Below are 20906 nucleotides of genomic sequence, written 5' to 3'. Positions count from 1 at the left end.
GTGGGGGGGACAAGGTATTGGGACTCAGTTCTCCATAAGTCTTTCAAGTTTCTGCACATCTCATGGGCAGAGGCACTGAGAGCTTTTGTTTCCAACTATCTTTCCAAGGATGTGTGTATAATAGCACTTTAACATAGAGAGAGTGTTTTTTTCTGGGGCAGAGGGTGTATTTGTTTGTTGACCGGCAATGTCTCTCTCTGGGGCAAAATTTGGAATGTTTGCTTGTAATCCCTTTAAAAGATAAGGGTTTCCTAAACTGGGGATTCCTTTCCTGTAATGCAACCCGCTGTATGTGCAGGAGTTACCTGGCTCTCTACACATTGCTATGTTGGATTTGGGAGTCAGGGAACCGCCAATGATGATGATATGGCTACTGCTATTGCTGAGTAATAAATCATCCGCCTCTGACCCAGGAGTCTTGCATCTTCTGCCAGTATCCAGGAATTGTGGTAGAATAACTTATTAGATTTCAGGTAGGGCAAGATGCAGATGCTTTACAGTTCTTAATGCAAGATGAGAGTCCAGAAGTGAGTTCTGGGCTGAATCCAGAATTGATGGTGAAGATCAAAACTCTGAAGCAACATTCAGGACTGAGAAGTTTCTTGCCATTTTCATGATCAACTCGGGCAGTGGGATAAGCCTCAACCTCAAACAGGGAGCCATTGCTGAGTCCTCCTATGGGGATTGAGGGAGACAAAAGAAGGATAAAATAGAGGTAGGACCTGTCAGACAGGAGGCAAGACTCAACTCAGTCAAGCCTTGTTGCCGGTCAATAATTTTCATTAAAAACAAAGTGGTGATTGAGAGTTATGGACAGATTCTGGTATCACCCTTTCATTCATCCAAATCTTCATTGTATCCTCATTGTGTGAGGGTCAGGAAGGTCTGCTGTGCTTCCTCCTCCAGGGTTGTAGTGAGGCTCAGATGACATGGTGCATGAGAAAGCTCCAATGCAAGAGGTGAAAAAGCAAGGATGTTTTTCTCAAACATAGCCTGGTGCTTTGTTAACTGAAATAAATAGATCTAGGGCTAGAGTGAATATACCACTAGTCACCATTTGTGGAACACTTATTGTCCTAAGCACTTTACATTCATTGTATCATTTAATCCTCACAAGAAACCCAGGAAGAAAGTCATATTATCATCCCCATGTTAGAAATGAGAGAAATGAGCATGTGGGAAGAGAAGACATAGCACACAGTAACTAGGAAATGAGGCAGATCGTGGAATGACTGTGACGTGCTCTTCTCTACTTCCACTTCCTTGCATTTGGGTACCACCTTCCCTGCTCCCTGTTCCAGATTCCTTCCAAGATGCAGCAATAGAAGTGAGATCAGCCATGTGACCAGCCACTTTTGAAGAGGCCCTCACTGGTTCTATGCTGGATGGTTCCCCACCGTAAAGCCCTGATCAGAAACTCTAAGCTTTCTCATCTGCTTGCCTGTTTCTCCCTCATTCTGTGAGCATCAGGAAGTGAGGACAGCATCTCCAAACATAAATGTTCGATGAAGGCAGTCAGGAATTCCAGGGTAATACTGGGAGGTAAGGAAAGAACAGTCAAGCCAGGACAGAATCTTTGCTTCACAAGCAGGTAAGAAAAAACCTTGCCATGAAAAGGAGATTGTGTGACCACTCCTGGTATCCCCCAGGGTTCAAAGGCCAGACTTACGTGAATATACATAAAAAACAAACATCTGCGCCCAATTGCTTCCATCTGAGAATGGAGTAACAGAAAGTTGGGAGTAGGAGGGGAGGAAAGGAGGCTGTTCCCCTTCCTGTAATTTCCTGGAATAGAAGGAAAGAAACTGGCCTGTTACTGGGGGATGTGAGTCCAGCTGCAATCAGAGCCCACCCGAAGCATGGCATTCAGTGGTGCGCAATGTGGATGACAGACATAACTCAGAGCAAGATCGGATGGGAGTGGGCAGGAGGAAAGGCCTTCTAGCTCTGTCCTATGTGGAACTGTCAACAGATCAGAGGGAGAGGAGAAAGGGTAAATAGAATCTTAAAAAGACTTATCTTGAGGAAGGGTGGGAAGACCATGTTTGTAGGTTTTTAAGGGGGAGGAGACAGAAGGGGAAATTTAGGCCAACATCCAGAATTCATGGAGTCCTCCAGGAATCATCTTCAGGAGTAAGTTCCCATCCCTGATGCTCATCAAAGAATGTGGGATGACTTGCCCCCAGCTGCAGAGGCAACTTGGTATGGGAGTAGGATGCAGATAGATGTGAGTTCAAATCTAGTTTCCAGCACTTTCAGACTGTGTGATCTTGGCTTAATATCTTGAATTCTAAGTGTTTTTCTTCCTTTAAAGCAGTAAACTGTCTGGTTCCTGGATGGTCTCCATCATGACATCTATAATCAACCCACACATTGTAAAAAGGATCTTTTCATCAGATGAGTGAGAGAGGAAGGTAGGGACCAAATAATCTTTAATGTCTTGCCCAACATTCCAAGGAAATGAACTGAACATCAAAGTGACTCTGGGCAGTTTGCACCGCCATTCCATGCCTCATCAAACACATCATTTTTTCTATGTATTTTTTCCCTCATAATTCCAAAAGGGAAAAAGATAGATACACCTAAGGGAGAAGAAAATGTAAATAAACTATTATGACTCTAATGTGAAGGTTTTAAGGGTGACAGGCTCTGTGAAAATGCTGATCCAAACAGGCCAGGCATCCCACTGGCAATGACTTTCCTTCTTAATGTCAGTCCCTAGGGCCAGTTGTCTGCTGTGTTAGTGATACAAAAGGCTCCATTTGGCTCCATTTCAGACAAGTTGAATGAACATCATTAGAGAAATGGATGAGGGGTGATGGATGACTAGGATGAAGTCACAGAAAGAGAGCAGATCACATTTGCTTTTGACTCAAAACTGGGAGGAAGAGTTGAAATGCTGGCTGACATCATCAAGACTCTAAAAGGTCTAGGCTGGTTGTAACAATGAATTGAAATGAATTCGGTCAAATTTAATAGAGGAAAAAATCTAAGATCCTGCATCTGGATTATAAAATGAACCAAGCTTTGTAAACATAATGACAAGGAGTGAGTCAAAAATGGAAAAGATTGATTGATTTGGCTCCAATAAACTATAAAACATGGATGTCAAAAACACTATAAACAAGATGAAAAGGCAAACTATAAACTGAGAAAAATAATGGCAAGAGTGGGTTGATATGTTTAAGAGGTCTTTCAAATCAATAAGGAAAAGAAAAATGCTCCACTAGAAAAAATGAGGAATGAATGTAAACAAACACTTCCGAAGATGAGAAATCAAAATGGTCAAACAGCATGTGAAAAAGGTTTATCCACAGTATTATAAACATGCAAATAAAAACAAAAGTGGAATACATTTTTTCCCCTATCCGATTAACAGTGACTTAAAAGAGTAATGAGAATCAAGGTTAGCAGAATGCAGGAGAAGCAGACATGCTCAGCCACTGTAGTACAGTATCAACTTGCATAACCTTAATGGTGGCCAGTTCTGTAATGCATATCAGTAGCCTTAAAAATATCCAAACACCTTGACCTAAAATTTCACTTTTAGGAATTTGTCCTAAGGAGAAACTAGAGAAGGATACGAAGATATAATACAGTAAGGAATTCGTGACAGGATTATTTAGAACAGCAAAATGTTAGTAACAACCTAATGCTCAATAATGGGGAATTCACTAATTAAGATAATTAGAACAATGAAATATCATGGTATATTAGTCCATTTTCATGCTGCTGATAAAGACATACCTTTATCACAATCATGGCAGAAGGCAGGTAGGAGCAAGTTACGGCTTACATGGATGGCAAGAGGCAGAGAGAGCTCATGCAGGGGAACTCCTCTTTATAGAAACATCAGATCTCATGAGACTTATCTGCTATCCCAATAACATGAAAAAGACCCACCCCTATGATACAATTACCTCCCACTGGATCCCCCCTCCCATGACATGTGGGAATTGTGGGAGATACAATGCAAGATGAGATTTGGGTGGGGACACAGCCAAACCATATCACATGCAAATCTTAGAAATCACTGATGTGAGAAAATATTCATAGTATGTTGCTGTGGTACACATGGAGATGTACTGCTCAGATCCCCCTTCAAGGAAGGACTTGCTACCATGCGTGTTAGTTCCATCAGGGTTTGTCTCAACTGCAGAGAGAGACAAGCCATGGACACATCCTTCTTGACTTGTACATATCCAGTGATTTTCTGAGGTAGGGGCATAAAAGCCCCACCATTTCTGCCCAATGCAGAACATTCTGGTATACCATTTATGCTCCAGAGCTCTCCACCAGCTTGGCCTGGCTTATGTCAAGTACTCCATAGGGAAACAATTCTCCACGATTTTAAAAAATATCCTATAGTTCCTGGGATTTCTGAGCAAAGAACACAAGCAAACTTGGTTAAAAGATGACTGAATTACTAACATGTCTTGCAACTTAGAGATTGTGTATGGCTCCAAAGAGATTTAGAGGCTTATCTTTCTTGGAGATACTTGCTCACATTCTAGGGAAATAAGTCTAGATATGCCTTCCTTTCCCTGCAGAAACATATATTTATATTCCAGACTCAAAATCTCTCTTCAGAGGGGAGGATGGGCAGAAGTACTAGCCACCATATATAAGCTCTGAATTCCATGAGGTTTTGGGTTGCAATCTATGTTGCACTCCTGCAGAATGCATGCATATGGTAACACCTGGCCCTTATTGCATTGTCCTGTGGGGACTGGGGTGTGAGTGAAAAAGGTCTCTTCTCTGAACCAGAGATTTAGTGTTTCCTGCCTTAATCAACTTTTCTCTCTCTCCCTTCCTCTCCTCGTTCTCTATACAATAGATAGATCAATGCATATGTATGCATATATATGGGTGCATGCATGTATATGTGTGTATGTATGTTTTTATGCATGTGTATGATATATAAGTAACTTAACACCTGCATTAAAGTTTGACTTCTCCCTCTGCCTTACCTGTCTTCCTCCCCCTCTCTTCCTTAGGTGTTGATCTCAGATAAACGTCTTGCACACCTCCAAAATGGTCTCAATGTTTATCTCTGGAGAATTCAGCCTGCAGTAGTTGCTGAGTTAAAAACAAGAGCAGTCTATAGAGCCATACATAAACATGATAAAATTTTTGTACTTTATATGAGGTGCATTGAAAAAAAGAGATGACAAAACTAAAATATTAATGATGGTTTTCTTTTGCTGGTGTGAATATGAATTGTTTTGTGCTTTTCTCTATTTTCCAAATGTCCTGCATTGAACATGTATTACTTTTAATTACAGGGTGTGCCAAAATACTATTGCCATCAGCTGTATTCAGCAGGAAATGGAGGTGGGGATGGGGATGTTAAAGCTGATATTTACAGAGTGCTGGCTATGTGGCTGGCACTATTTTAAGCAATTCACATTTAATTTCTCCTTATATGCAATCTTACAGGGGAGGTATTATCATCTCTTTCTCATAAACGAAGGAAACTGACACCCAGAGAGATAAATAACTTTCCCGAAGTAGAGGAGTCAGCATCTGAATCCAGTCTTCCTGGCCTCAGAGCCTGTGCTTCTACACTCTCAGTGTTCCCATCTTAGCCTCATCCTCGGGCACACAAATTAGGACCTGGCATACCTTCCCTTCTAAGAGCAACTGCAGAAGCTTAAATCTCATAAACGGTTACTGAGATCTGATGCTTCTTACTGGCATCTGTGCGGCCATGACTGTGTTGAAGGAACAGCTTCTCTTGTTCTAAGTTTTGTATCTTGTCAAAGGAGAGAGCAGATGCAACGAACCTGTGCAACTTTTGCCTGTGAACTGCCGAGGGTCTAAGCAAGCTGTTTACAGAGCACGAGTCTCACTTGAGGTCTGGTTCACAGTCCAAGTACATTTTTTCTTCTTTTACCCATTAGACTTCAACCTTTGAAATGAGATGGATTTGGAAGACTCTTGCATAGGGTTTAGGGCCTCAACATTCAAGTAGGACCACACACTCTCCATCCTCTTGCCAAAGTCAATACCTAATGCTAAAACAGCTTTAGAAACTTTGGTTTTATTTCCCGTCTTCATTTTTCATGGGTGACACAATCTTTCAGTTAGAGATACCTCTGGCCCTGTAGCGGTTCCTGTATTCCTCTCTCTCTTTAAGCATGATCTGTTTGAGTTTAGTAACGGCTCCTTATCCATAGTGCCTAACACAAAGTGGGCATTCAGTCAGCTAACTCTAAATGCCTGATGATGGAATGACTGAATGAATGAATGAATGAATGAATGAATGAATTATTAATTGATTCAAGTTCACTAAAGGCAGAGCCATGTCATCCTTGTATCCTCAGCAGTCCTGGCACAGACCATGCATGTAGTGGTAGGTGCTCAGTGAATCATTACTGAGTGCCTTGTAGATTCCAGGAAGAATATTAAAGTTGTGGAAATAGTGGTGAACCCCACAAGCATTTACCCTGCCCTGGCAGGAAGACGTGAATGAATGAATGAATTGCTCCACTGTTTTGAGTATCTTAGTTTGCAAAGCAGCAAACACCGCACTTGAACCTGAGTTCTCTCTGAAGCACTGCTTCTCCCACAGAAAAGTCGGGGCACCAGCAGGGAATGAGGGGTGTGCACTCAGCTGGATGGTTCAGTGGAAGAAACTGCAAGACACAGATGAGATTAAAAAGAAGCTGGGCAGGTGTGGTGTCTGCAGAGAAGGCAAAACCAAAACAGAAGAATCAAGAAGAATTAGAAAAATTGTTCACTGAGGACCTGATGAGGGTCGGGACACAGGAAGGATGTCAAGCATCTCAAGAGTGGGAGTTGTTAGGGATGAATCCAAGACAAAGTCTGCTCGACCACAGCAGGTAGCTTTGGACATGCTCCCCTGCTGCGACTGTGACCAGGAGTCAGTTTGCAGCGAGACTGCATCCCTTTTAAAGCAGCCGTGTCCTGATTCTTCCATGTGACAGATCCTTCTCCAAAGTCAGAGTTGTTTCACCAGGAGTTCCAGGATTCAGGGTATTCACACTATGAGCACAGAAAAGGCCTTTCCTTGGTTCCTGGCTCACAGGTGAGATGCATGGAACCTGCTGGGTCTTTTCCAGGCTCCCCAAAAACTTCGCTTTTACCCCTACCCCGGCTGACATTGACAATCCAGTGCATCAGGGTGGCCTTATCAGTGGCTAAGATATTCAAATAAGTTCATGCTAACTGGAAAAGAGCCACTGCCCTCACCATCAATGCCCCTCCCATGAATGCCCCCTCCCTGCCACTTGGTCCCTTTGCTGGTACTGGTAGGGATGATGCCGGGTGCAGCAGGAGGCCCTCAGGACTTTCTCCAGCAGCCTTACATTCTATTTGGTTGATGTCCATTTGATACTGATTGTTCAATATTTTTAATATTCCCTTGCCTCCTGGTAATTGTTAATCCCCTGCCTTAATGGTAATTGTTTATTTCTGTATCTCCCTCATCCCTAGTCCTTTCTCCAGACTGTAACCAGAGTAATCTTTCTAAGGTGCAAATCTTACTGCTTCTTTGCTTAAAATACTTTGAAGGTTTTGCACTGGCCTCATTAAAGCCTCCAGGTTTCTTAACGTATGTTTCAAGTCTCTCCATGCCCCAGCCCTCCTCCAGCCTTACCTAAGCCTGCTGTTCCCTCTCATACTCAATTACAGCTGCATTGATCTTCTCCATTTCTTCAAGAACTACACAGTCTCTCCTCTCCAGACCACTCCTGGGACCTCCTGCTCCCTCCCTGACCAACCCTGCTCCAACTAAGTCCTAACCTCTCCATTCCCGGCGCTTCAACATTACTCAAGTGCCGCTTCCTTGGTGAGTCCCCGTGCTGTAGGATTCTCCCACAGGAGCACTTAACATATTTCATTTTATACACATATGTCTGCCCTCAAAACAATATGCTGTATGGGATGCAGCCGCAGGTTATACCTGTTAGGTATACCTTTGCATTTCCACCATCTTCCATGCTGCCAAAGATACAGAATGGGTGACAAAATAGATGATATGGTTTGGGTATTTCTCCATCCAAATCTCATCTTGAATGTAGCTCCAATAATCCCTGTGTGTTGTGGGAGGGACCTGGTGGGAGGTAATTGAATCATGGGTGTGGATTTTTCCCCTGTGCTATTCTTGTGATAGTGAGTAAGTCTCAGGAGATCTGATGATTTTATAAAGGGCAGTTGCCCTGCGCATGTTCTCTTGCCTGCTGCCATGTAAGACATGCCTTTGCTCCTTCTTCACCTTCTGCCATAATTGTGAAATCTCCCCAGCCACGTGGAACTGTGATTCCATTAAACCTCTTTTTCTTTACAAATTACCCAGTCTTGGGTATGTCCTTATAGCAACATGAGAATGGACTAATGCAATGATTATTTGCCAAGAAAATGTTTCTCCCATTAGGATGTGAGCTTCTTGGGATCCTGGATTTCCTAGAAATGCCCAGCCCTTCTCCCATTGCATGGGAGTCTAATGAAGTGCTCAGTGAATATTTTTTGCAGCTTTGAATAGAAATATATTTGGATGCATGAGAACCAGTTTTCCATGTCTGCCCCTTAACTCTGTGATTTTGGGCAAGTCCCCTTCTGTCCTGGAGTTCAACATTCTCATTTGTACACTATGATGGTAATGACTCTGCAGAGTAAATACAAATGAGAGTCAGCTCCCCTGTGACTCTCCCCTGTGCCAGAGACTGTCCTGTGTGCTGCAGGAATTTTATCTGATTAAAAACAATTCATTTGAGTAGATGTAATTTCCCCCTTCTATAGAGATTCTGAGAAGAACAACTTGCCCAAAATAAAACGGAGAGAAAGGTCTGAGCCAGGATTTCAAACCATCTTACCTGTGTCCATAGTTTATGCTCTTTTCACTATCCTCTTGTCCTGCCTCTATGGAAGGATAAGATGATCTGAGATTATCTGTCTGTCTGTCTGTCTGTCTGTCTGTCTATCTATCTACCTACCTACCTACCTACCTACCTACCTACCTACATACCAGCTATCTACCTATTCTATTTTATCTATCTACCTACTTACCTATCTATGCCAGCACAGGGCCTGACACATGGCAGATATGCAATAATTGATCACTAGAAATGGTTTAAGTCTCATCTTGCTTGGAAGTAGGTTATGAACAAGGTGGTCCTGTTGAATCCCTTATAGTCCTGGGATCCCAATATGTGGAAGCAAGAGGAGGTGAAGGTCATGGCAAGCTTGTTTCCTCTCAGCCCATTATCCTGCTCCTGTAATGTCATTTGCAAATTCCTGTAAGCACAAAGTAGCCACTTTCCAGTAGGGCAGATGCACCAAGGAGAAGGGTTATGTGCCTTTCCTCATGGCTAAACTTGACAATCATGGAGTTTCTCTTAGTCTCACAGAGGAGGAGAAGCACATTCACTGCTCACTTGCTCACTCATTTCCGTAGTTATGGAATAGTTAATAATCACCACCATTTACAGAAAGCCGGCTCTGTGTTAAGGGCTGTGCTGAAGATATCCTCACAACAGTCCTTCCGTAGGCTGTAGCTACAGCGACAGAGACAGAGCTAGAGAGAGCTTCCTGGCTGGTAATTAGGAAACTAAACACAGAGAACCTTAATAACTGACTTGCTTAAAGTCACCTAGCTTGTTAGTGGTGAAGCTTAGATTTGGACCTGGTTCTGCTGCTTCAAAGCCATTTCACTTCACTATGAATATAGCGTTAGATAGCACAGTCATTTGTTGTCCAAAAGACGTTGGGGAGTGGCGACATCAAAGACGGTCCTTTCCATGCTGCCCAGAAAGAAATGCCTTTCCCTTAAAGAAAAGGAAACTCACTAGACTCTCTGACCAAGTTTGGGTTGTAAAATTGAGGTGTTGACAAAAAGCCCATGGATCAATTAGAAGACCTCTCACAGTCTCGCTCTCTCTCTCGCTCTCTCTTTTTATTTTTTGTGAGACAGAGTCTTGCTCTGTCTCCTAGACTGGCGTGCGGTGGTGTGATCTTGGCTCACTGCAACCTCTGCCTCCAGGGTTCAAGTGATTCTCCTGCCCCTGCCTCAGCCTCCTGAGTAGCTGGAATTACAGGCATGCACCATCATGCCTGGCTAATTTTTTTTTTTTTTTTTTTTTAGTAGAGGTGGGATTTTGTCATATTGGTCAGGCTGGTCTCGAAGTCCTGGCCTCAAGTAATCCACCCACCTTGGCCTCCCAAAGTACTGGGAATACATGTGTGAGACACTGCATCTGGCCTCTCAGAGTCTCTTTTAACCCCTGTATTTTGCTTGTCATTTCCTTATAAGAGTATGGTGGTGGACAGAGTTTTGTTCTAGAGTCAAAACTTGGGGTTTGATTCTCAGCCATGCTGTCACAGGCTGTGTGGCTCTGGCTGGGTAGGACATGTCATCGCTCTGAGCCTTGGTCTCTTCCTTGTCATAGGGATTACATGAGGTAATTGATGAGAAGAACTTGGGCCTCACTGAATGGTCAATAATTGGTAGAAATCAGGTCACAAAATCTATGCGTGGGATTTTGGCATCAGCTGTCACAGACAGAGTTGTTATTTGGGCTTTTTCCTACATCCAATTTCTTCCTCAAAAGAAAACCACAAGCAAAAAATAAGAAGCGCAGAGGCAAAATAGGCTTCAACTCTCCCTACAGAAATGTTTCTGAGGGTTATTAGCTCAGCCATTTTCCATTAGCAAAAATAAATCGCTCAGAAACATCTGGGTCACATTCGTCAGGAATTTGCTCTGTGCCGGCATTTCATTTTCAAACCCAGAGGACGTTTTGGACCTATTGCCATGCCCTTGAGAAAACAGAAGGGTTCCAGAGCCCACCAGGGCTCCCACTTCCCTATCTCTCTTTTTCATTTCTGAAAAACTCAGGCAGTGGCAGCCAAACAATGTTTGGGTGGGCTGGTAAAGAAAATCCTTTTCTGGCTGCAGACAACTCCCTTTCTGCCAGCTCTCAGGCCTGTGCACCTGGCCCCGAGCCCTGAGGGTGAGGATGTGGGGTGGTGGTGGGAGCTAGAGACTGATGGTGCCATGTGGACAGGCAGTGAGGCGTCTCCAGGTCAGAAGGCATGGGGTTGCTATGGCAGGACCCCTCTGCCGTGGGAAATTTCCCGCTGTTTAGAGCTAGCCCTTCTGCCCGCAGCTCTTGGTTCCCAAGTAGATCTCATAGTTCAGCACAAAATTTGTCAGCTGAGGCAGAGATTCAGCCAACCTGAGCAGGTCCCTGAGGGGCTGATGTACTCTGGAGATGGTTGTCTGTGCCTGGATGTCTCCAGTCGGTGCCATGGGAGACAGGTGAGCTCAGAAGGATGTAATTGTTTACTGGCCTTCAGCCACGCAAAGTCAACTAATAACTACATGTTCATGGTATTTGTCCTAAGAGGGTGAAGCCTGGGCAGTGAAGCAGGGGGTGAGGAGAGGATGCAGAGGGGACGTGATTCAAGGGGAGCAGTGCTGGGGGCAGAGGCAAAAGTGGGGAGCTTAGGGATCAATTAGGCAAAAAGATTCTGTATTGATTTTTCTATGAAATGACTATTTTTCCATTTATACTGAAAAACAACACTGGGCCTGTCAAAGGCCATCATTCTAAATGTGTACAGTCAGAACACCAACTAACAGCTGAGCGGAATTAATTACCTCTCCCCAAGACAGCTTCAACCGTTTGTTAACTGTTTTATGCCTCGAGCCCTTCACTTCTCAGCATCATCCTCCTGTCTCTTCTGCCAATTTCACACCTGCTGCCGGGTAAATCTTCATAAAGCAAGCTTCCTGCCCTGCCGCTCCTGTGCAATGTTTCCTTATAGCCTGGGGAATCAAATCTGGGGGAAAACAAATTCTGTGGCTCATAGTTTCCAGCTTCCCGCCCACAGCTGCCTGGTGGAAGACAGAAGAATTGTTAGAATTCTACTTTAATAGTTGAGTAAATGGAGGCACAGTGAGGTTGAGTGCTTAGCACCTCAGGCCCCTTTGCCCCACCCAGCTAGCTGCCTCTCATGATCCCCAGATCTCCGCTCACCTAATGTCCTCCCCAAGTTCTTCAGGTAGGGGCTGACTTTACCAACTTTGAAGGCTGACAATGCCACCTGCACCAGCTCTTCTCCCACTTTCCAGTCCCTTCCTTTCCCTAAGGCCGCTCTGAAGAACCATCCCCAGCCTTACCTAACCTGCAGTCCTCTGCTATTACTTACTACCACCACTCTATCTCCTCTAGTTCCCACTGGCTCCCCAGCCTCCAACTCACTGGGCTTCCCATGGTCTAAGTTTGTGACATGTTAATTTAGCCACCTTATTTATATTGAGGAAACACAGTACCAGCATTTACCCATTGTCCAAACCTGAAATTTAGCTAAAATCTGCATCCCAGGCAAAAGAGAGGATGGCTCAGTTGAAGAATAGGGGTGGATGGTGTACAGGGGAGATGGGACCTTGCATTGCCCTTCAAGTAACAAGGGGATGGGTTCCCAACCCTTGATATTCATTCTTGCTTGAAGGAATTGACAGGCTACCACGGAAAAAGCACTGAACTTGAGAGCTGAGCAGCTTGGTTCTGCCAACTTTCTATAACTTTGGGCAAACTACTCTCCTCTCTTTGCCTCAGATTCACTGCAGCTTAAAAAAGATTGACCAAGATGCCCTCTAAAGTTCTGAGTGTGACGCTCTAGAAGACCCAGACTCATTGGATTAACACCATCTGTAAGTGAAGTTCCCACCTGAGGGATGGTCTTGGTTGGTTCCCTAGCCTACCTATTATAGAATCGTCTCCAGGGTTGGTAGCTGCCCTTAGTTTCCCAGGAAAGATCTCAGCTACCTGCCCTCCATCCTGGCATGATGCTCTGGGATTAATCTTCTTGCAGAGACAGAGATAAAAATAAATCATGCGCTGCTCCCCAATCAGTCTGCACATCTTGTTCCTCATAAGCAGCAAGACCAAATGAATACAGGGCTGTTGGGGCTCCTGGGTCCTGATACGGAGGCAGGGGGCCCAGGCAGGCATATGGCTAGCAGGCCGGCTGTACTCAGAGTGTTATTTTCAAAACTGAAGTGGAATCTGCTTCAGGCCCGAGCATGGTAGGTGGTCTCCGTTCTTGGATCATAAATCACTGAAGGTAACTATTTTTCCTGGCCTCACTTGTGACCCAGTATAATGTTGTTATGATTGGAAGGATGGTGGAAAAGGGATTTTTTTTCTGCTGTTCTAATCTCCAGGGTATATAAATCTTTGTACTTTCACAGTCCCAGGGACCATGTGTGATGTTGTAGAGAGCATACAGGAATGACTCCCTCAGGTGCTGGTGAGGTTCTCTGCCGCTAACTCACTTGTATTTTCTAAGCCACAATTTTTCTCATCTGTAACAGGAGTTGTAGCTAGTGGTTCTCATTCTAGGCCTCAATGATTTTCTGAAAAAAGGTGTTCATGAAACCAACTCAAAGGATCAAGTCTACTAATAGCTTTGACTGACATTGGAGTCCTCTTGTAATTTGGTCTCCAGTGGTCCTTCTGCCTTCATTTCCAACCATCTCTCTGCTCTGCTCTCTCATTTCACCTAGTTCTCTTCGATGTGGCTCACTGTTTCACACTTCTAAGCTCTGGCATGCACGGATTCGTCTACTTAAAATTTCTATTTTAAAATCTTCTGTACCTGATGAAATCTTTTCATTTAAATCCCATTTCCCATCTTACCTTCTCTGTGGAGACTTCCTAATCTCCTTCTGGCCTGATGGGTTAATGATTTTGTTCTCTGGGTGCTCCCAGAGCTGCAGGTAATTACCTCCATCATAGTGTTCATGTACAGAACCTGACACCAATCAGACCCTGGGCTGAGTTCCCTCCACAGTCTCCAGTGTCAAAAAGTTCCTATGTTCATAATCTGTGGTCCCAGAATGTGACTGTATTTGGAGATAGGACCTGTAAGGGGAAATTAACATAAATGAGATCATTACAGTGGTCCTTAGTCCAGCCTGACTGGGGTCCTTAAGAGAAGAGCAAGTTTGGACACAGATTGGTGTCCTTATGAGAAGAGGAGTTTAGATACAAACATTGTAGAGGCAAGATGATGTGAAGAGACAGAGAAGATGCCATCTACAAACCAAGGAGAGAGGCCTGGAACAGATTCTTCCTGTATAGTCCCCAGAAGGAACCAACACTGCTGACACCTAGTCTTGAACTTTTGGCCTCTAGTACTCTGAGAAAATAATGTCTGTTGTGTAAGCCACTCAGTCTGTGGTACTTTGTTAAGGCAGCCCTCCCTTGCCAGCCAAGACGGACCCTCCCCACACATGGTTCCCGTGAGTCTCCATCTTGAGGCAGGGAGCCCCTGGAGGCCCTTGAAGGCAGGGTCTGTGTTTTATTCTTATTATTTTTTAATGTTTCGAAATCCGGAATTCATTGTTTCTCAAAGCACGTCTCAGACCTCTTGTACCAGAATCAGTGTTTTCTAAACTGTAGTTTTGGTCACAAAATTAGCATAGTGAGTCACAACTAGCATTAAAAAAACATGAATCAGATTAAAAAACAAGAGCCCAGAATAGGCACATCTGCGTGGCTTGGAGGTTGTAAGGGAAATTATTGGGTAGTTATTGTTTTATAAAACTTCTGTTTTAGTTGTGTACACTGGGTCACAATATAATCTTTTAAAAAATATTGTGGAGAAAGTTGAAAAACACTGAGCCGAAGGTACTTGTTAAAAACACAGATTTTTTTTTTTTCTTACTCCACTAAAACTTTACGCCCGTTGATTAACAACTCCCCATGTTCCCCTCTCCCAACCCCTGGCAACCACTATTTACTCTGATTCTATGAATTTGACTATTTCAGGTACCTTGCATAAGGGGAATCATGCAGTATTTGTCCTTCTGTGACTGGATTATTTCACTTAGCATACTGTTTTCAAGGTTCATCCATATTGTTGAATATTTTTTTTCTTTTTGAGATTGAGTCTTGCTCTGTCACCCAGGCTGGAGTGCAGTGGCATGATCTTGGCTCACTGCAACCTCCACCTCCTGGGTTCTAGTGATTCCCTCGCCTCAGCTTTGAGTAGCTGGGATTACAGGCATGTGCCACCACGCCCGGATAATTTTTGTGTTTTTTAGTAGAGAGGGAGTTTCGCCATGTTTCCCAGGCTCGTCATGAACTCCTGGGTTCAAGCGATCCACCCGCCTCAGCCTCCCAAAGTGTTGGGATTACAGGCATGAGCCACCATGTCTGGTATATAGCACGTTTTCTCTATCTACCTATAGTCAACAAAAATGTACTGTACATTTAAAACTTTAAGAGGGTAGATGTCATGTTAAGTATCCCACAATGCTTTTAAAAATCAAGCTATTTGGACATTACCCCAGACCTACTGAATTTGAATCACAAGTAGGTGTGGCCTTGGAATCTACATTGTGTCTAGAAAATTCTTATGCACATTAAAATTGGAAAATTATTCCTAGTACCTAAGGCCAGTGTGAGGCACAGAATTATCACAAAATCCATATTTATTGAGCCAGCCTAGCATCATTTTGGTGCCAGTTATTTGTATTTTCATACTATCCAAAGAACTGGTGGAATAATAGCTAAGAAGAATATCAATGCAAAACCAATATAAAGATTACTGGATCAATTTCTGTTATCTACCTCAAAATAATTGAAAGGAATTTAAATTACTTGCTAAAGGACCTAAAAGCTTTTGTGTGTCATTTGCTCATTTATCTTTGAACCCACCCTAGGAAATGGGCATCACTGTTGCCATTTTTTTGGATGATGAATCTGAAATTTAGAGAGAAGTGACATGCCAAGGTCACACTACTAGGAAATGACAGAGCTGGGCTGTAAATCCAAACCTCATTCCATGCTGCCTGACATTGGTCCTTGGTTCTCCTGAGACCCTTTCTGGCCGTGGCTATTGATGAGGCTCTTAAAAGAAGTCAATGCTGTTCCTGGCTGCTCCTGGGAGATTGGACTTCCCATTCTGACTCAGAGAAAAAGCATCTTCCTGTGGTGTGGGGCCAGGTAGAGCCCCACAGGGACTACCAGGGGCAAACCAGTCCATGTATTTGGCCTGGGCTATGAGAGACTTTTACCTATCAAGGACCCCCAAAACACAGGTTTTGCAGTGACTAACAGTACCCACTGTCACAAAGCCAACTCCTTTTCTGCCACAATGAGTCAAGAATGAATGGTTTGAGGCTTGATTTAGAGACAAGACATTTAACTCAGAGAACTCAAAGAGACCACAAACCAGGGAGGTTCCAGGCCCCGCTGATATGGTTTGCTTCTGTGTCCCCACCCAAATCTCATCTTGTAGCTCCCATAATTCCCACGTGTTGTGGGAGGCACCTGGTGGGAGATGATTGAATCATGGGTGTGGGTCTTTCCTGTGCTGTTCTCATGATAGTGAATGGGTCTCATGAGATCCGATGGTTTTAAAAATGGGAGTTCCCCTGCACAAGCTCTCTCTTTGCCTGCTGCCATCCGTGTAAGATGTGACTTGCTCCTCCTTGCCTTCTGCCATGATTGTGAAGCCTCCCCAGCCATGTGGAACTGTAAGTCCAATAAACCTCTTTCTTTTGTAAATTGCCCAGTCTTGGATATGTCTTTGTCAGCAGCATGAAAATGGACTAATATACCCACCCACTTCTCCCAAACCAGTTTCCCATGAGTAGCAGCATCTGAGCTGGGTCTCCACTTTGAGGATTTGCCTCATTGCCTCTGGTTTCTGTGACCATTGCAGCACCCATGAGCCAGGTGTTCTGCATTTGTTATCACCTTTAATTCTAACACCACTGCTATTTCCCAAGGGGTCAATAACCTGCCTAGCGGCCACAGCTAAGAAATACAAGGGATGGGATTTGAACCCAAGACTGTGTGCTGTGAGTCTGTACTCTTTCTTCTGCATAGACTTGCTTTTCCTGGTAGAACTTAGCTTGTCCCTGTGCCTATGCTCAGCCAGCTTGTCCCAAGACTAAATTGGGCCATGGGGCCTGGGGGATGGGCTTAGACAGTCCAGGGAACTATGAAGGGTCCTGAGGTCATTTCATTAAAGGCACATTTTGGCACATGAATACCATGAGTCCTGCTCATTCCTTCCTTGGTCCATCTGCCCAGGCTCCAGGCAATGGAGACATCCCCTTCTATTTTCCTCAGTGACTTCCTGAGGTCTGCGGATCAAAAAGCACCTGGAGGAGACAAGTGATTCTGTACCCAGAATCAGAGAAATCTGATTGCTATGTTGTCTCTGCCACTCACTATGAGATCTTAGGAAATTCCTCTGTTCCTTCTGTGCCTCAGTTTCCTCATCTGTACAATGAGGACAATTCTGTCTTCCTCACAGTGCTATTGTTGGACAATAGGGTTGAAAATCTCTTGTACACATTAAGCATTTAAGACATGATTTAAACACTGATTTAGTCAGATAAAGTGGTTAGGAGATCTTCTCAGTGAGTACAGGGTCAGACAAAATGACAGAAATGTAGCCAAGTCCAAGTCAAACGTCACCATCAGCACATCACCATCACTCATGTTCCCCCACTGCGACCCCACCACTGCTGCTCCATTACCACCATAACCAACAATGGCCCAGCACAGTCAGTGTCAACAGTAACAACACCACTATTCCCATCACTACCCCACCCTCTGCTACCACTACTGTAGGCACACACATCCGAGTTGTTTGTTCTGTCACCTTCACTAGCACCTCTGCCTCCATCATATCACCATTGCTATATTACCGCCACCACCATCACCAACACCACCATATCACTTATCCATGAAAACAATATACTACAAGGTTCATTCCAGCCCCAGTACAATGCCTGACCCGAAGTAGGTTCTCAGGAAATTTTTGCAAAATGAATGAAAGGATAAATGAATGCCACACATTATATAATCAGAACTGCCAGGAAGCAAGAGTTTCCACCCCTTATAAACCTTCTGTAGATGTTTCAGTGGCCAATTTTTTTCTACGTCTTAGATCCTTCACCTCTTTTTTTTTTTTTTTTTTTTTTTTTTTTTTTTTTTAATTTCAAAGCTTCTGGGATACAAGTGGTTTTTGTTTATATGGATGAATTGTACAGTGGTGAATTCTGAGATTTTAGTGCACCCACCACCCAAGTAGTATACATTGTACCCAATATGTGGTTTTTTTATCCCTTACCCTCCTCTTCCTCTCCCCGCTTCTGAGTCTCCAATGTCCATTTTACCACTCTGTATGCCTTTGCATACCCATAGCTTAGCTCCCACGTATAAGTGAGAACATATGTTGTTTGGTCTTCCATTTCTGAGTTACTTCACTTAGAATAATGGCCTATAGCTCCATCTAAGTTGCTGCAAAAGACATTATTTTGCTCTTTTCTATGGCTGAGTTATATTCCATAGTGTATATATACCACATTTTCTTTATCCACTCATAGGTTGATGGGCACTTAGGTTGGTTTCATATCTCTGCAATTGTGAATTGTGCTGCAGTAAACATATGTGTGCAGGTGTCCTTTTGATATAAACACTTCTTTTCTTTTGGGTAGATACCCAGTAGTGAGACTGCTAGATTGAATGGGAGATCTGCTTTTAGTTCTTTGAAAAATCTCCATACTGTTTTTCATAGATGTTGTACTAATTTATGTTCCTACCAGCAGTGTATATGCATTCCTTTTTCACCACATCCAGGCCAACATCTATTGTTGTTCAACTTTTTAATAATGGAAATCCTTGGCCTCTTAAAGGCTCAGTCCTGCTGGACCAACTCAGGGCCTCACTGATGGGTAAAAATGATGAGGACAAAAAGTAGAACAATATAACTGGAGACATCAGCGTTTGACCCTGATTGTTTATTTCTCAGAAAATCACAGTATTAAACCAAACTAAAGAAAAGTCATTCCTTGGGCTGGGTGTGGTGGCTCACGCCCACTTTGGGAGGCCAAGGTGCAACGATCACTTGAGCCCAGGAGTTTCAGACCAGCCTGGGCAAAATAGTGAGGCCTTGTCTTTACAAAAAATAATAAATTAGCCAGGCATGGTGGTGCACATTTGTAGTCCCAGCTACTCTGAACGCCGAGGCCGGAGGATCCCTTGAACTCAGGAATTTGAGGCTGCAGTGATCTATGATCATCATTGCACTCCAGCCTGGTGACAGAGCAATACCCTGTCTCAAAAGCAAACAAACAAACAAAAACCCTTTTCTAAGATTCCAACAGTTGTCTATGTATTTATGTGTAAACCTCAGGTATTTTCTAGCTGCAACTTGGTTTCTACCTTCTATTCCTTCCTATCTCCTGGGGGAATTGTTGAGATTGTTTTTTTTCCTAGCAACAGCTCCCTCTGGTTGGATTCAAAATTAATATCACCTTTGAAAATTACATTTGAAAACATGCCAGGCCATTCTCTATCCCAGGAGGCAGGCAAACAATGAGATGACCAAGCATTCCATTCAGTTCCTGTATCATAAATCATAACTCACTCGGGCCAGTGGGTAGAAGGTGACTCTGTAGCTGATTTAAAGAACAGTTTTCAAATACAGGCTGCTAGCTCATTGCTGAGGCAAAGACAAGACTCAAAGCCCAGGTGCCTTTTCCATCCTTTTCCTAGCAATAGCTCCTGCCTTGACACCTAAGCCTGGCTGCCTCTGTGGGGCCGGACAAAAACTTATCCATGCCTTTTCAAGCACGAGTCATTGATCCTTTTATGTGTGTCCTCTGGATCTCTTTTGGGAACATGGTAATGACTGAATCTGAGATCATGGCTGTCCTTGAGGTGTTCACTCAAGGCATCTGGTCCCCAAGATGTTCCCAAGGTACCTTTCCTCTTGCAGGCTTTTTTGATCACCTTGTGAATTCACCGAGCATTCCATAGACTGTTTGCTCATTCCCCTCCATTGTGTCTTTGGCCCTTTCCCTCTCTCTCATTATCTCCTGGGCTGTGGTGTCCTGCCCGATGGCGTTGAGGTCATTGCATTAGGCAGTGTCCCAGAAACAATGATCATAGCAGTATTTTTAGAGGAGTCCATGTGAGGTCATGGAAATAGCATGCAGTGTTCAGTGATCCAGGCATGGGACTCAAACTCTGCCTTGTCCCTTTACCAGCTGGGAGAGTGACCTAAACCTATAGTGCCTCAGTTTCCCCATGAGCCCGTGAGCATTATTATACTACTCACAGAGTTATGGTGATTTAATGATGCAGCATAAGCAGTTGCTTAGAGCAATTCATGGCACTTGCTAGATCACTCAAAAATAGCCCATTTACTTCCCACTTTCCTTGAGCTTTTATTACAACATCTTGTTTGGAGATAATTAAAATGCAGCTGTGATTGCTTTCATGAGGAGCCAAGGGGCAATATTTCTCAAGTAATTATCATTGAAGGAGAGTCAATGTGGGAAGGATGATGTCAGATACATACCAGGTGACACAGCCTCTGGGGTCCTTCATTCCTCCTGTGTCTATGGTGCTGGGTTGAGGTGTTGCAGATGTGATCTTCATTTGGTGCTACATGGTTTCAGCCTCTGTGTGGCTCCCTCCACAGGTGGGACCATCTGACCTCCTGTTGGTATCCCTCAGACATCCCCAGTGTACTGTCAGAACTGGAGAGGAAGATGATTAGGAAGCTGCCACTGCACAGTACTTGGTGGGGGAGACTATACTGGCTATGGAGTCACTCAGGCCTGGGGTGAAGCCTCATGATGTCCTGTACTAGTTATCTGAGCTTGACAAGTCACCCATCCCTCCGAGCCTCAATTTTCTCAGCTATGAACTGAGGTTGGCAACATCTACTTTTCTCCATGATAATTCAAGTGACAAGGAAGGGAAAATCCAATTCCAAATGGCCTCATGATAAAAGAAACATTGCATTAGATAACTAAAAAGTCTAGAGGTAAGACTTCAAATATAGTTTGATCAGAGGTCTGGCTCCACTCCTCTGCATAATTTTATTCCCATCCTGTCTTCTCT

General features: G+C 43.8%; 1 long non-coding RNA gene across 3 annotated transcripts in view; it reads right to left on the bottom strand.

Annotated features, from left to right (window-relative positions):
* Positions 1 to 544: 544 nt before the first annotated feature.
* LOC112428649 (uncharacterized) overlaps positions 545 to 20906 on the bottom strand; it is a 61486-nt gene continuing 41124 nt past the window's right edge. For 2 of the 3 annotated variants that reach the window (XR_011606734.1, XR_003020707.2), the window contains exons 2-3: positions 20359 to 20539; positions 13787 to 13892 (exon numbers count right to left, since the gene is read on the bottom strand). This is a non-coding gene — a long non-coding RNA (uncharacterized lncRNA). Of the gene's footprint in view, positions 676 to 13786; positions 13893 to 20358; positions 20540 to 20906 lie in introns of those variants that run through there. The other variant, XR_011606735.1, reaches the window with a different exon arrangement.

The sequence above is a fragment of the Macaca nemestrina genome, chromosome 8, assembly GCF_043159975.1.
Source record: "Macaca nemestrina isolate mMacNem1 chromosome 8, mMacNem.hap1, whole genome shotgun sequence".
NCBI lineage: Eukaryota > Metazoa > Chordata > Mammalia > Primates > Cercopithecidae > Macaca > Macaca nemestrina.
Note: the sequence above shows the minus strand (reverse complement) of the source record. Positions and strands in the feature narration are given on the sequence as shown.